This window comes from Arachis hypogaea, chromosome 1 (assembly GCF_003086295.3).
Source record: "Arachis hypogaea cultivar Tifrunner chromosome 1, arahy.Tifrunner.gnm2.J5K5, whole genome shotgun sequence".
NCBI classification, from domain to species: domain Eukaryota; kingdom Viridiplantae; phylum Streptophyta; class Magnoliopsida; order Fabales; family Fabaceae; genus Arachis; species Arachis hypogaea.
The window spans coordinates 27750196-27764644 of record NC_092036.1 but is presented as its reverse complement, the minus strand read 5'-3'; the positions used below and the strand labels follow the sequence as shown (position 1 = coordinate 27764644).

The following is a 14449-nucleotide window of genomic DNA, read 5'->3' as shown; positions in this document are numbered from 1 at the left end:
AACTTCCTTTGATTCTGAACCTGAGAGGACCTTCCTTAGATTAAGGAGGGAAGCAAGAGGAAAAAGAGTAGTAGGTGCTGAAGAAGAGGAAGAATACTTCGAACCCAACATGGAAGAGAATTTGGAGAACAACCATGAAGAGGAGGCTCATAATCAAGGCCATGCCAACCGTGCTGGGCAAGAAAGGAGGGTCTTAGGATCCTATATCAATCCTAATTCCGGAAACTGTAGAAGCAGCATTCAGAAACCCACCATACATGCCAACAAATTCGAGGTAAAACCTCAGCTCATCATTTTGGTGCAAAATAATTGCTCATTTGGAGGAGGTGGTCAAGAAGACCCTAACCAACACTTGACCACCTTCTTGAGGATTTGTGACACGGTGATAAACCACGATTTTATGGTTTATCTTGTGCTTAGTTGAGTGGATTTTATCAACTCTTTACCCACTTATTCATACTATTTGCATGTTTTACATTTGCCTTCCTAATTATGTGCTTTGATTGAAAACATGTTTCTTTGGCTTATATTTGCTTATTATTAATCCTCTCTTATTTCCATTCGATGCCGTGATTAGTGTGTTGAGTAGTTTCAGATTTTCTAAGGCAGAATGACTTAAGGGATGAAAAAGGAAACATACTAAAAGGAAAGGAGAAAGCAAAATGGAGCTTTAAGGAGACTGGTATCCACGCGATCGCATGGACGACGCGATCGCGTGCCAGAAGCGAAGATTCAGCGACGCGGCCGCATGACTGACGCGACCGCGCGCCTTAAGCAGAACGCACATGACGCGGTCGCATGACTGACGCGACCGCGTGGCAAGGAAAAGCTCTGAATGACGCGACCGCGTGACCCACGCAGACGCGTGACAGAGGCCACGCACCAGAAAATTATAGAACACGCCCCAGCGAGTTCTAAACCCCTTTTTGGCCCAAATCCAAGTCCAAAAAGCATAGACCAGAGGTTATAAAGTGGGGGAATGCATCCATTCAGAATGAAGCCTCACATAATTCTACTTTTCCATGTTTTAGATGTAGTTTTGGAGAGAGAGGTTCTCTCCTCTCTCTCTCTTAGGATTTAGGACTTCTCTTTTTAGAGTGACTCTCGATCCAGGTTTAATATTCCTTTTTACTATTTAATTTCTCTTTTATATTTTGATTACTCTGAAGCCTTTATTATGTTTGATTGATGTTGCCCAATTGGCTGTTGATGACATTTTTATTTAATGATAATTGAGGTATTTTTAGTTTATAATTATTCTCTTTGAATTAAATTGCCATTGCTTCTCATCCAAGGATATTTTTATTATTCCAGAAATTTTACTTTTTTTTTCCTTTTGGTTCTGATTAGGAATTTAGTAACTCAACAGTTATTAAACTCAACGTAATTAATAATCGTTATCTTGCTAATTGAGCTGAACCTAAATAATCCCAACCTTTTCTTAGGAAATAATTAGGATTCAAAGGTCAGTTTAATTAGTCCCTTGACTTTCCTTTGCCCTGGCAAAGGTTGACCAAGTGGAGTTTAGATTCAACTTTTATTATAGTTGAGAGAGATAACTAAGTTAGACCTCTAAATTCCCTTATCTTGCCAAAAGTTGTTTTACAATTATTATTTATTTTTAATTGCCATTTAATTCACTCATCATTTAAATGACTTGCTTCTCACCTTCTAAACCCCGATTACAACCTTTATAACCAATAATAAGAACATACTTCCTCGCAGTTCCTTGAGAAGACGACCCGAGGTTTGAATACTCGGTTAACAATTTTTAAAGGGGTTTGTTACTTGTGACACCCAAAACGTTTGTACGAAGGGATTTTTGTCGGTTTAGAGACTATATCTACAACGCGACTGTTTTTATGACATTCTTTACTGGTAAAAATCCTAACGTCAAAATGGCGCCATTGCCGGGGAACTGCTAACGTGTGCCTTATTATTGGTTATTGTAAATATTTTTCTTTTGCTTGTTTATTTATTTTTGTTTTTCCTTTTTATCTTTATTTGCTACTATGAACTCTCACCCCTCTCGCGTTGAGTTTGGTTCTAATATTGTTAAAGGAAATAGAAGTTACAGCAGGAATGTGCATCAAGGTCAGACCAATCAAGGATGGATGGAACCAAGAGGATCTAATCAACCCTTTTGGCAGCAACACCCTCTGAGATATCCTGGACAAAGACCGTTCTACCGCGCATACCCAGCTGAAAGACATGGTGGATAACCTTGTAACTACCAACAAGCCCCACCCCGTGCATATGAACCGTCATTTCAACATAACCTCGAACCACCACACTCACAAGCTTCTCGTCACCATTCGCCATCGTATGACCCTTCCTTACCCCAATACCAATCCAATCATTCCCAGTCATTACCACTTCCCTATGTATCATGTCTAAGTCCAGCAAACCGCGAAGCAGAGGATCGCCTAAAAGAAACAATAACTAAATTTCAAACAACCATTCAACAACTAGAGTACGCACTAATACAATGGGCCACTAAACGCTCAAATATACAAGGATCAACCACAGCTCCATGTGGACAACCCGATGAAGAGCGTAGCATGAAAGAAATACTAGAGACTCCAGTGGACAAGGCAGAGAATGAATTCGTACTAGAACAAGTGGAAGAAGCTGTCATTGTTCAAGAAGAAGAGTTGGTTAAAGATCTAGGCGATGCTAAACTTCTTTGGGAATCCAGAATTGAGGAAAACTCCGTCCAGGATGCTACAGTTGATGCTAAGGAAGATACTGTACAATCTCCAAGGCAAGTCGTTTATGAGGAATCAGACGGAGTAATCCAAGAAGCAATTTTCCTTGATGATGATATTCACAAGTCTAGCTCTTTTGGTGATGAACTTGCATCCGCAAGTAAATTCTCTGAAATCGAAGAATCTTCCCCAAGTGAATATGAAGATGATGCGGAGGTGGATTTCTCTCAACCTCCAATCTATGACTTGAGTGATGAGGAAGACATAGAAGACTTTGACTCGAACACAGATACAATTGAGGACTCTTGCAAAGAAGTGGAGGAATTCACAGAAGAGCATAAGGGAGTAGAACTTACAGAACCACCAGAAACACCTATCCCAAGGCCACTACCACCTAATACAAGCTTCAAGTGGGTACAATCCTTAACTTACAATTTTACTTATTCACTTGAATATGGTTTACTTGAAACAGATGGCCAACTTAGAGCTCTCTGCGGCTTTAAGAGTAAGAGGGAAATGGCTCGTACTCAGAGCTGGTGCACAAGGTTCAATAAGGTTCCACGCTTCACCTCGAAGTACACGGATTGGTATCATACTCAATTGCACGGATCATGGAGAACGTTTGGTCACCACGGTGAGATTCTACTTTTTAAACCGCCCGGATGGAGACATGTAGATCAGGACGGAGGCGGATTTAAAAGCAAGGCTTGGAATACTGGAGTTTATTCTGACATTTGTCGTCCCGGGAGCCGAACAATATATTTAGAGCTGCTCAGAAGCTTCACATGCCTAGTTTGGGACCCCGGAGGCTGTTGGCATTCCAAGCACTGGTGGAAATTTTTGGACGAATTTAAACATAAACCACCATAACAGGATACTCCTCCAATGTCCAACTTAAGGACTTTAACTAAAAGTGCTAGGTGGGAGACAACCCACCATGGTATGGTCGTTTCTTTTTTTTAGTTTATTTCATCATTATTTGTTTTTATTTTTATTTCCTTTTCATTTTACTTTAGTAAACCTGGAATCATACATAGCACTCATATTAATCACTGCATTCTGCATTGTTCATGCATTAAAAAAAATTTTCCGCTACGCGACGCAATCGCATCAGCGACGTGTCCGCGTCGCTTGGAGAGAAAGGAAAAATAAAAATGAACAGAGAGTCACGCTGGAGCGTGGATGGAGGCGTGCTAATGGCACATATTGACCCACGCGACGGCGTCGCTAACGCGTCCGCGTCGAATGGGAAGTATGGCCTCCCACTATTTAAGTGTGGGGAGGCCATACTTAAGTGTTTAAGTGTGGGGAGGTTAATAAACCACTATTTTATGGTTTATCTTGTGCTCAATTGAGTGGATTTTATCAACTCTTTTCCCACTTATTCATACTATTTGCATATTTTACATTTGCCTTCCTAATTATGTGCTTTGATTGAAAACATGTTTCTTTGGACTTATATTTGCTTATTATTAATCCTCTCTTATTTCCATTCGATGCCGTGATTAGTGTGTTGAGTAGTTTCAGATTTTCTAAGGCAGAATGACTTAACAGATGAAAAAGGAAACATACTAAAAGGAAAGGAGAAAGCAAAACGGAGCTTTAAGGAGACTGGTATCCACGCGATCGCATGGACGACGCGATCGCGTGCCAGAAGCGAAGATTCAGCGACGCGGCCGCATGACTGACGCGACCGCGCGCCTTAAGCAGAACGCACATGACGCGGTCGCATGACTGACGCGACCGCGTGGCAAGGAAAAGCTCTGAATGACGCGACCGCGTGACCCACGCAGACGCGTGACAGAGGCCACGCACCAGAAAATTATAGAACACGCCCCAGCGAGTTCTAAACCCCTTTTTGGCCCAAATCCAAGTCCAGAAAGCATAGACCAGAGGTTATAAAGTGGGGGAATGCATCCATTCAGAATGAAGCCTCGCATAATTCTACTTTTCCATGTTTTAGATGTAGTTTTGGAGAGAGAGGTTCTCTCCTCTCTCTCTCTCTCTTAGGATTTAGGACTTCTCTTTCTAGAGTGACTCTCGATCCAGGTTTAATATTCCTTTTTACTATTTAATTTCTCTTTTATATTTTGATTACTCTGAAGCCTTTATTATGTTTGATTGATGTTGCCCAATTGGCTGTTGATGACATTTTTATTTAATGATAATTGAGGTATTTTCAGTTTATAATTATTCTCTTAGAATTAAATTGCCATTGCTTCTCATCCAAGAATATTTTTATTATTCCAGCAATTTTACTTTTTTTTTTCCTTTTGGTTCTAATTAGGAATTTAGTAACTCAACAGTTATTAAACTCAACGTAATTAATAATCGTTATCTTGCTAATTGAGCTGAACCTAAATAATCCCAACCTTTTCTTAGGAAATAATTAGGATTCAAAGGTCAGTTTAATTAGTCCCTTGACTTTCCTTTGCCCTGGCAAAGGTTGACCAAGTGGAGTTTAGATTCAACTTTTATTACAGTTGAGAGAGATAACTAAGTTAGACCTCTAAATTCCCTTATCTTGCCAAAAGTTGTTTTACAATTATTATTTATTTTTAATTGCCATTTAATTAACTCATCATTTAAATTACTTGCTTCTCACCTTCTAAACCCCGATTACAACCTTTATAACCAATAATAAGAACATACTTCCTCGCAGTTCCTTGAGAAGACGACCCGAGGTTTGAATACTCGGTTAACAATTTTTAAAGGGGTTTGTTACTTGTGACACCCAAAACGTTTGTACGAAGGGATTTTTGTCGGTTTAGAGACTATATCTACAACGCGACTGTTTTTATGACATTCTTTACTGGTAAAAATCCTAACGTCACACGGTGAAGTCCAATGGAGTCCACCCAGATGTCTATAGGCTGCTCTTGTTCCCCTTTTCACTCAGGGACAAAGCATCCAAGTGGCTTGAATCCTTTCCAAAGGAGAGCTTGACTAATTGGGAAGAGGTAGTGAATAAGTTTTTGGCAAGGTTTTACCCCCCTCAAAGGATCAATAGGCTGAGAACTGAAGTGCAGACGTTCAGACAGCAAGATGGAGAGACACTTTATGAAGCATGGGAGAGATTCAAAGATCTAACAAGGAGATGCCCACCAGAGATGTTTAATGAGTGGGTTCAACTTCACATCTTCTATGAAGGTCTTTCCTATGAGTCAAAGAAGGTTGTAGATCATTCATCAGGAGGTTCTTTAAACAAGAAGAAAACCATTGAAGAAGCCATAGATGTCATTGAAACAGTTGCTGAGAATGACTACTTCTATGCCTCTGAAAGAAGTAACACTAGAGGAGTAATGGAGCTGAACAACATCGATGCACTGTTAGCCCAAAACAAGATGATCACCAAGCAGCTAGCGGATCTTACCAAGAAGGTGGAAGAGAACCAAGTTGCAGCAGCTATCACCTCATCACCAACTCAAGAAGGAGTAAACATAGGAGAAGAAGGTGACGGGGAGCAAGCCAACTATGTGGAAAACTCACCTAGACAAGTCCATGATCCATACTCCAAAACTTACAACTCTGGATGGAGAAATCACCCCAACTTTGGATGGGAAAATCAACAAGACCAAGGCCAAGATCAAAGACGTCCAAATCCCAGCAACATAGCTCACCAACATGCCACATCTAGACCATATTAACACTCACATAACAACCCATCTCAATACCTATACCAAAGCCAACTGAACCATTCTCATCCCTCCAATCTCAACTCACCATCACCTTCTGATGATAGACTCTCAAGGATTGAGAACTTACTTGAGGGTATATGCAAAGAGATTCAAGACAACAAGGTGTTTAAGGAGGAAGTGCGAGCCAACTTTAAGAACCAAGGAGACACTATCAAGAGGTTGGAATCTCAAGTAGGTTATCTCTCTGAGAACATTCCCAAACCTACAAATGGATTCCCAAGTGATACGGAGAAAAATCCGAGAGGAGAAACAAAGAAAGTAAAATGGGAAGATTGCAAGATGGTCACTATAAGTGATCAGGAGACCAAGGACGAGCCAAATAAGCTGTCAGAACAACCTGAAGATACCTCAGCAGAGAAGCAAGAAAAAGATCACCAAGAACCCAAAATCTCACAACAGGAGTTGCTGAGACTTTATGCACCCTTTCCCCAAGTACACAATGGTGCTGTGGAGAAGAGAATATACTCAAGGTTTCTTGATTTGTTTGCATCCTTCCATGTAAACATACCATTCATCAAGACCCTCCAATAAATGCCGGCATACATCAAGTATATGAAGGAGATGCTTCCCGGGAAAAGCTCACTCAAGGGAGGCCAAACTATAGTGATGAATAAGGAGTGTAGTGCTCTCATTCAACCAGCGTTGCCTACAAAAAGAAAAGACCCAGGGAGTTTCTACATTCTCTGTGCCATAGGAGAAACCATGTTTGATAAAGGACTTTGCGATTTGGGAGCAAGCATCAACTTAATGCCCTTATCCCTTATGAAGAGGCTGCATATCAATGGGATAATGCCCACAGATGTAGTCATCAGGCTGGCTGACAAAACTCAAAAACAGGCAATAGGAGTGGTGGAAAACGTGTTGGTAAAGGTTGGAAAATACTTCCTCCCAACAGACTTTGTCATATTGGACATGGAAGAGAGTCACACTCACCCAATCATATTGGGAAGACCATTCCTAGCTACAGCCAGAACACTCATAAATGTGGAGCGAGGAGAGCTAATTCTGAGGATCCATGATGAACAGCTCACTTTCAATATTTTCAAACGCTCACAAGAAACAGATCAAGAGAACAATGAACCAAGGAAAGATCAATGTGAGATACTAAAGGAAGAAACAAGCACTGAAGCACAACCAGCACATCTGGGAATCCCATTGATTGAGGAACAAGGCAAACAACAATTGCCACAGCTCAAAGAAAATCAAGAGGAACCTAAACCACCAGAATCACATGAGACCAGCAACAATATTTCCTTAGAGGCGGAGGTCACGAAGAGCAAGACAACATCACAAGGAACAAAGAAGAAGGTGCCAAGGAGGTGGAGGAACAGGAAGATCCCTACAGAGGACTTCTCTCCAGGGGATAAAGTAATCTCAGCTTACTTCCCAAACATCCCCGCTGATCTCCCCACTGTACCATCTCAATTACCTAAAGTCTTCACCATCAACAGAGTTCTCTCCTTGGAACATGTAGAGATCATTGATACAACCAATGGATATAGGTCTACTGCCAGAGGAGAAGACTTGAAGCACTATCAACCTCCCTGATAAAGGAAAAACGTCAAGCTAGTGATGCTAAAGAAGCGCTTCATGGGAGGCAACCCATGTTTTATATGCTTTTAGAATAGTGAATAATTCAATATTCATGAGTTCCAAACCAACCTTGACTAACACTTGGTGAAATCCTTATTATGCAGTATATAGTGAAGAACAAGTTTGGTGTTCAAGGCATACCAAGAGAGCCTGAATGTAATTTAGATCATGCTATTCTAGGAGCCTTGAACAAAACTTTTTCATCACATTGCTACAAACTAAGTTTGGTGTCACCCATGGTGCCACCAAGGAGCATATAAGGATACATAGTTAGTTAGTTAATTGGTATTCATGAATAAGCAATCTAATTTTTTTTTCCTTATTACTCTTGCCGAAAAGTTTAGCTTTTTCAATGATATTAGTTTTTCTTTATTTTATTTCATAGGAAAAAGGAAAGGAGCATTGAAGGGGATTGATTGGATAATTAAATGAGAAAGGTTTGGACACCACAAAAGGAGGGTACTACACACATGCCTGATGAGCGGATAATTTATATGCTTTTTGGCATTGTTTTTAGTATGTTTTTAGTATGTTTTAGTTAGTTTTTATTATATTTTTATTAGTTTTTATTTAAAATTCACTTTTCTGGACTTTACTATGAGTTTGTGTGTTTTTCTGTGATTTCAGGTATTTTCCGGCTGAAATTGAGGGACCTGAGCAAAAATTTGATTCAGAGGCTGAAAAGGACTGCAGATGCTGTTGGATTCTGACCTCCCTGCACTCGAAGTGGATTTTCTGGAGCTACAAAAGCTCAATTGGCGCGCTTTTAATTGCGTTGGAAATTAGACATCCTGGGCTTTCCAGCAATATATAATAGTCTATACTTTGCCCGAGATTTGAGGGCCCAAACCGGTGTTCCAAATCAGCTTAAGACTGCCCGGCGTTAAACGCCGGAACTGGCATAAAAGTGGGAGTTAAACGCCCAAACTGGCACAAAAGCTGGCGTTTAACTCCAAGAAAAGTCTCTACACATAGAAGTTTCAATGCTCAGCCCAAACACACACCAAGTGGTCCCGGAAGTGGATTTTTATGTCATTTACTCATTTTTGTAAACCCTAAGCTACTAGTTCTCTATAAATAGGACCTTTTTGCTATTGTATTAAAAATCTTTTGATCAATTTAGATCTTAGGATCATCTTGGGGCGTCTAGTTCCTAGATCATGGGGCTGGCTTCACGGCCATGCCTAGACCTTGTTCTTATGTATTTTCAATGGTGGAGTTTCTACACACCATAGATTAAGGTGTGGAGCTCTGCTGTACCTCGAGTATTAATGCAATTACTATTGTTCTTCTATTCAATTCAGCTTATTCTTGTTCTAAGATATCACTTGTTCCTCAACTTGATGAATGTGATGATCCGTGACACTCATCATCATTCTCACCTATGAACGTGTGCCTGACAACCACCTCCGTTCTACCTTAGATTGAGTGGATATCTCTTGGATTCCTTAATTAGAATCTTCGTGGTATAAGCTAGAATTGATGGCGGCATTCTTGAGAATCCGGAAGGTCTAAACCTTGTCTGTGGTATTCTGAGTAGGATTCAAGGATTGAATGACTGTGATTGTGGGGCGTTAGTGACAGACGCAAAAGAATCACTGGATTCTATTCCGACATGATCGAGAACCGACAGATGAATAGTCGTGCTGTGACAGAGCGCGTTGAACATTTTAACTGAGAGGACGGGACTGTAGCCATTGACAATGGTGATGCCCAACATACAGCTTGCCATGGAAAGGAATAAGAAGGATTGGATGAAGACAGTAGGAAAGCAGAGAGACGGAAGGGACAAAGCATCTCCATACGCTTATCTGAAATTCTCACCAATGAATTGCATAAGTATCTCTATCTCTATTTTATGTTTTATTCATCTTTTAATCATTAATCCTCCATAACCATTTGAATCTGCCTGACTGAGATTTACAAGATGACCATAGCTTGCTTCATACCAATAATCTCCATGAGATCAACCCTTACTCACGTAAGGTTTATTACTTGGACGACCCAGTGCACTTGCTGGTTAGTTGTGCGAAGTTGTGATAAAGAGTTGAGATTGCAATTGAGCGTACCATGTTGATGGCACCATTGATGATCACAATTTCGTGCACCAAGTTTTTGGCGCCGTTGCCGGGGATTGTTCGAGTTTGGACAACTGACGGTTCATCTTGTTGCTTAGATTAGGTATTTTTCTTCAGAATTTTTAAGAATGAATTCTAGTGTTTCAAGGTGATGTTCTTATCATCACCAAAGCTGATTGATTTTCACCAATTTAGCTCTTGAATGTAATGTCCTGCTGAAGCTTGGCTAGCCATGTCTAATCTTTTTAGACTAAAGCTTTAGACTAACATTGCATGATTCCTGGAATTCTTATTAAAAATTTTGAATCTCTTTATTTTTTTTCCATATAATTTTCGAAAAAGCAAAAAAATAATTATAAAATCTTAAAATAAAAAAAATATTTTATGTTTCTTGTTTGATTCTAGTGTCTCATTTTAAGTTTGGTGTCAATTGCATGTTTCTGTTCTTCTTGCATTTTTCGAATTCATTCATGTGTCTTCATTGATCTTCAAGTTGTTCTTGATGATTTACTTGCTCTGATCTTTAAATTCTCTTGTCCTGAGTGTTTTGTTGTTTCTCATATGCATTCTCAATTTGTTAGTGTCAATAGTATACAAACTTCTAAGTTTGGTGTCTTGCATGCATTGTTTATTTGATTTTAGTTGCATTTTGATTATTCCTCATCATTAAAAATCCAAAAAATTCTTAATTTGTGTCTTTTCAAGTCAATAATACAGAGAATTGAAGATTCAAAACATACAGCAGAGGAATTACACAGAAAAAGCTGGGCGTTCAAAACGCCCAGTGAGGAAGGAAAACTGGCGTTTAAACGCCAGCCAGGGTACCTGGCTGGGCGTTTAACGCCCAAAAGGGTAGCATTCTGGACGTTAAACGCCAGAATGGCACAAGAGGGAAGATTTTTTTTAATGCAAATTTTTTTCAAGTTTCCATAATTTTTCAAAATCAAATCTTTTTCAAATCATATCTTTCCAATCATATATTTTCAAAATCAATTTCTTTCCATTTTCAAAAATACTTGCTAACAATTAATGATTTGATTCAACATTTCAAGTATCTTGCCTTTTTTGTTGAGAAAGGTTTAATGTCTGAATCATATCTTTTAAATTTCTTGTTAGCCAAGTCATTAATTTTAAAAATCAAATCTTTTTAAATTGTTTTTTAATCATATCTTTTTAATCACATCTTTTTCAAAATAGTTTTCAATCATATCTTTCTGATTTCTAATTTCAAAATCACCTTATTTCTTTCCCAACTTTAATTTTCGAAAATCATCAATCAAATTTTCAAAATTTCTTTTAATTGTTTCAAAATCTTTTACTTTATTTTTGAAAATTATTCCCCTCTTCTCACATCCTTCTATTTAAGGACTAACACTCCTCCACTATCAACAATTCGAAGTCAATCTCTATTGATAAGTTTGAATTCTTCTACCTTCCCCTTCTATTCTTCTTTTCTTCTGACACCTCAAGGAATCTCTATACTGTGACATAGAAGATTTCATATTTTCTTGTTCTCTTCTCTTTCATATGAGCAGGAGCAAAGATAAAAGCATTCTTGTTGAGGCTGACCCTGAACCTAAAAGGACCTTGAAGCGAAAGCTAAGAGAAGCTAAAGCACTACTCTCTGTAAAGGACCTAACAGAAATCTTCAAACAAGAAGAAGATATGGCAGCCGAAAATAACAACAATGCCAACAATGCATGGAAGGTGCTGGGTGACTTTACTGCACCTACTCCCGACTTCTATGGGAGAAGCATCTCTATCCCTGCCATTGGAGCAAACAACTTTGAGCTTAAATCTCAATTAGTTTCTCTAATGCAACAGAATTGCAAGTTTCATGGACTTCCATTGGAAGATCCTCATCAGTTTTTAGCTGAATTCTTGCAAATCTGTGACACTGTCAAGACCAATGGGGTTGATCCTGAGGTCTACAGACTTATGCTATTCCCTTTTGCTGTGAGAGACAAAGCTAGGATATGGTTGGACTCATAACCTAAAGAAAGCCTGAACTCTTGGGAAAAGCTAGTCAATGCCTTCTTGGCAAAGTTCTTTCCACCTAAAAAATTGAGTAAGCTTAGAGTGGAAGTCCAAACCTTTAGGCAGAAGGAAGGTGAATCCCTCTATGAAGCTTGGGAAAGATACAAACAATTGATCAGAAAGTGTCCTTCTGACATGCTTTCTGAATGGAGCATCATAGGTATCTTCTATGATGGTCTGTATGAACTGTCCAAGATGTCATTGGACAGCTCTGCTGGAGGATCTCTTCATCTGAAGAAGACGCCTGCAGAAGCTCAAGAACTCATTGAAATGGTTGCAAATAACCAATTCATGTACACCTCTGAAAGGAATCCTGTGAACAATGGGATGAATCAGAAGAAAGGAGTTCTTGAGATTGATACTCTGAATGCCATATTGGCTCAGAATAAAATATTGACTCAGCAAGTCGATATGATTTCTCAAAGTCTGTCTGGAATGCAAGCTGCACCAGGCAGTACTAAGAATGCTTCATCCGAAGAAGAAGCTTATGATCCTGAGAACCCATCAATGGAAGAGGTGAATTACATGGGAGAACCCCATGGAAACACCTACAATCCTTCATGGAGAAATCATCCAAATCTCTCATGGAAGGATCAACAGAGACCTCAACAAGGTTTCAACAACAATAATGGTGGAAGAAACAGGTTTAGCAATGGCAAGCCTTTTCTATCATCTTCTCAGCAACAGACAGAGAATTCTAAGTAGAGCCACTCTGACTTAGCAACCATGGTCTTTGATCTAATTAAAACTACTCAAAGTTTCATGACTGAAACAAGGTCCTCCATTAGAAATTTGGAGGCACAAGTGGGTCAGCTGAGTAAGAAAGTTACTGAACTCCCTCCTAGTACTCTTCCAAGCAATACAGAAGAGAATCCAAAAGGAGAGTGCAAGGCCATCAACATGGCCGAATTCGGAGAGGAGGATGAGGCAGTGATCGCAACGTCCACTGGCCTCCAATGAGTTCCCTAATGAGGAACCATGGGAATCTGAGGCTCACACTGAGACCATAGAGATTCCTTTGGATTTACTTCTGCCATTCATGAGCTCTGATGAGTATTCTTCCTCTGAAGAGGACGAAGATGACACTGAAGAGCAAGTTGCTAAGTACCTTAGAGCCATCATGAAGCTAAATGACAAGTTATTTGGTAATGAGACTTAGGAGAATGAACCCCCTTTGCTCACCAAAGAACTGGATGACTTGACTAGGCAGAAATTACCTCAAAAGAGACAGGACCCTGGGAAGTTCTCAATACCTTGTACATTAGGCACCATGACCTTCGAGAAGGCTCTGTGTGACCTAGGGTCAAGCATAAACCTCATGCCTCTCTTTGTAATGGAGAAGCTGGGGATCTTTGAGGTATAAGTTGTAAGAATCTCACTAGAGATGGCATACAATTCAAGAAAACAAGCTTATGGACTTGTAGAGGATGTTCTGGTAAAGATTGAAGACCATTACATCCCTGCTAATTTTATAGTCCTAGAGAGTGGGAAGTGCATGGATGAATCCATCATCCTTGGCAGGCCCTTCCTAGCCACAGCAAAGGCTGTGATTGATGTTGACAGAGGAGAATTGATCATTCAAGTGAATGAAGAATCCTTTGTGTTTAAGGCTCAAGGATATCCCTCTGTAACCATGGAGAGGAAGCATGAAGAGCTTCTCTCAAAACAGAGTCAAACAGAACCCCTACAGTCAAACTCTAAGTTTGGTGTTGGGAGGTTCCAACATTGCTCTAAACATCTGTGAGGCTCCATGAGAGCCCACTGTCAAGCTACTGACATTAAAGAAGCGCTTGTTGGGAGGCAACCCAATGTTATATTTATCTATTCTCCTTTTGTTATTTCATGTTTTCTGTAGGTTGATGATCATGTGAAGTCACAAAAACAATTGAAAAAGCAAAAACAGCACACCCTGGAGGAAAAACTTGCTGGCGTTTAAATGCCAGTAAGGGCAGCAAATGGGCATTTAACGCCCAGTCTGGCACCATTCTGGGCGTTTAACGCCAGAAAGGGGCACCAGACTGGCATTTAACGCCAGGAATGGGCAAGAAGCTGGCGTTAAACGCCAGAAAGGGGCAGCAGCCCGGCGTTTAACGCCAGGATTGGCAGAAAGGGCGTTTTTGCATGCCACTTGGTGCAGGGATGAGCTATCCTTGACACCCCAGGATCTGTGGACCCCACAGGATCCCCACCTACCCCACCTACCCCACCACTCTCTCTCTTCTTCACCCATTCACCAATCACCTCAATACCTCTTCCCCAAAAACCCCTCACCTATCAAATCCCACCATTCTCTTCACCACTCACATCCACCCTTCATAAAACCTCACCTACATCA

At 40.1% G+C, this 14449-nt stretch overlaps 1 non-coding gene across 1 annotated transcript; it reads right to left on the bottom strand.

The window, feature by feature from the left end:
* Positions 1–12147: 12147 nt before the first annotated feature.
* On the bottom strand, positions 12148–12255 carry LOC112712715 (small nucleolar RNA R71). The gene has a single exon (XR_003157892.1). It is a non-coding gene; the product is annotated as a small nucleolar RNA R71 (small nucleolar RNA).
* Positions 12256–14449: the final 2194 nt, after the last annotated feature.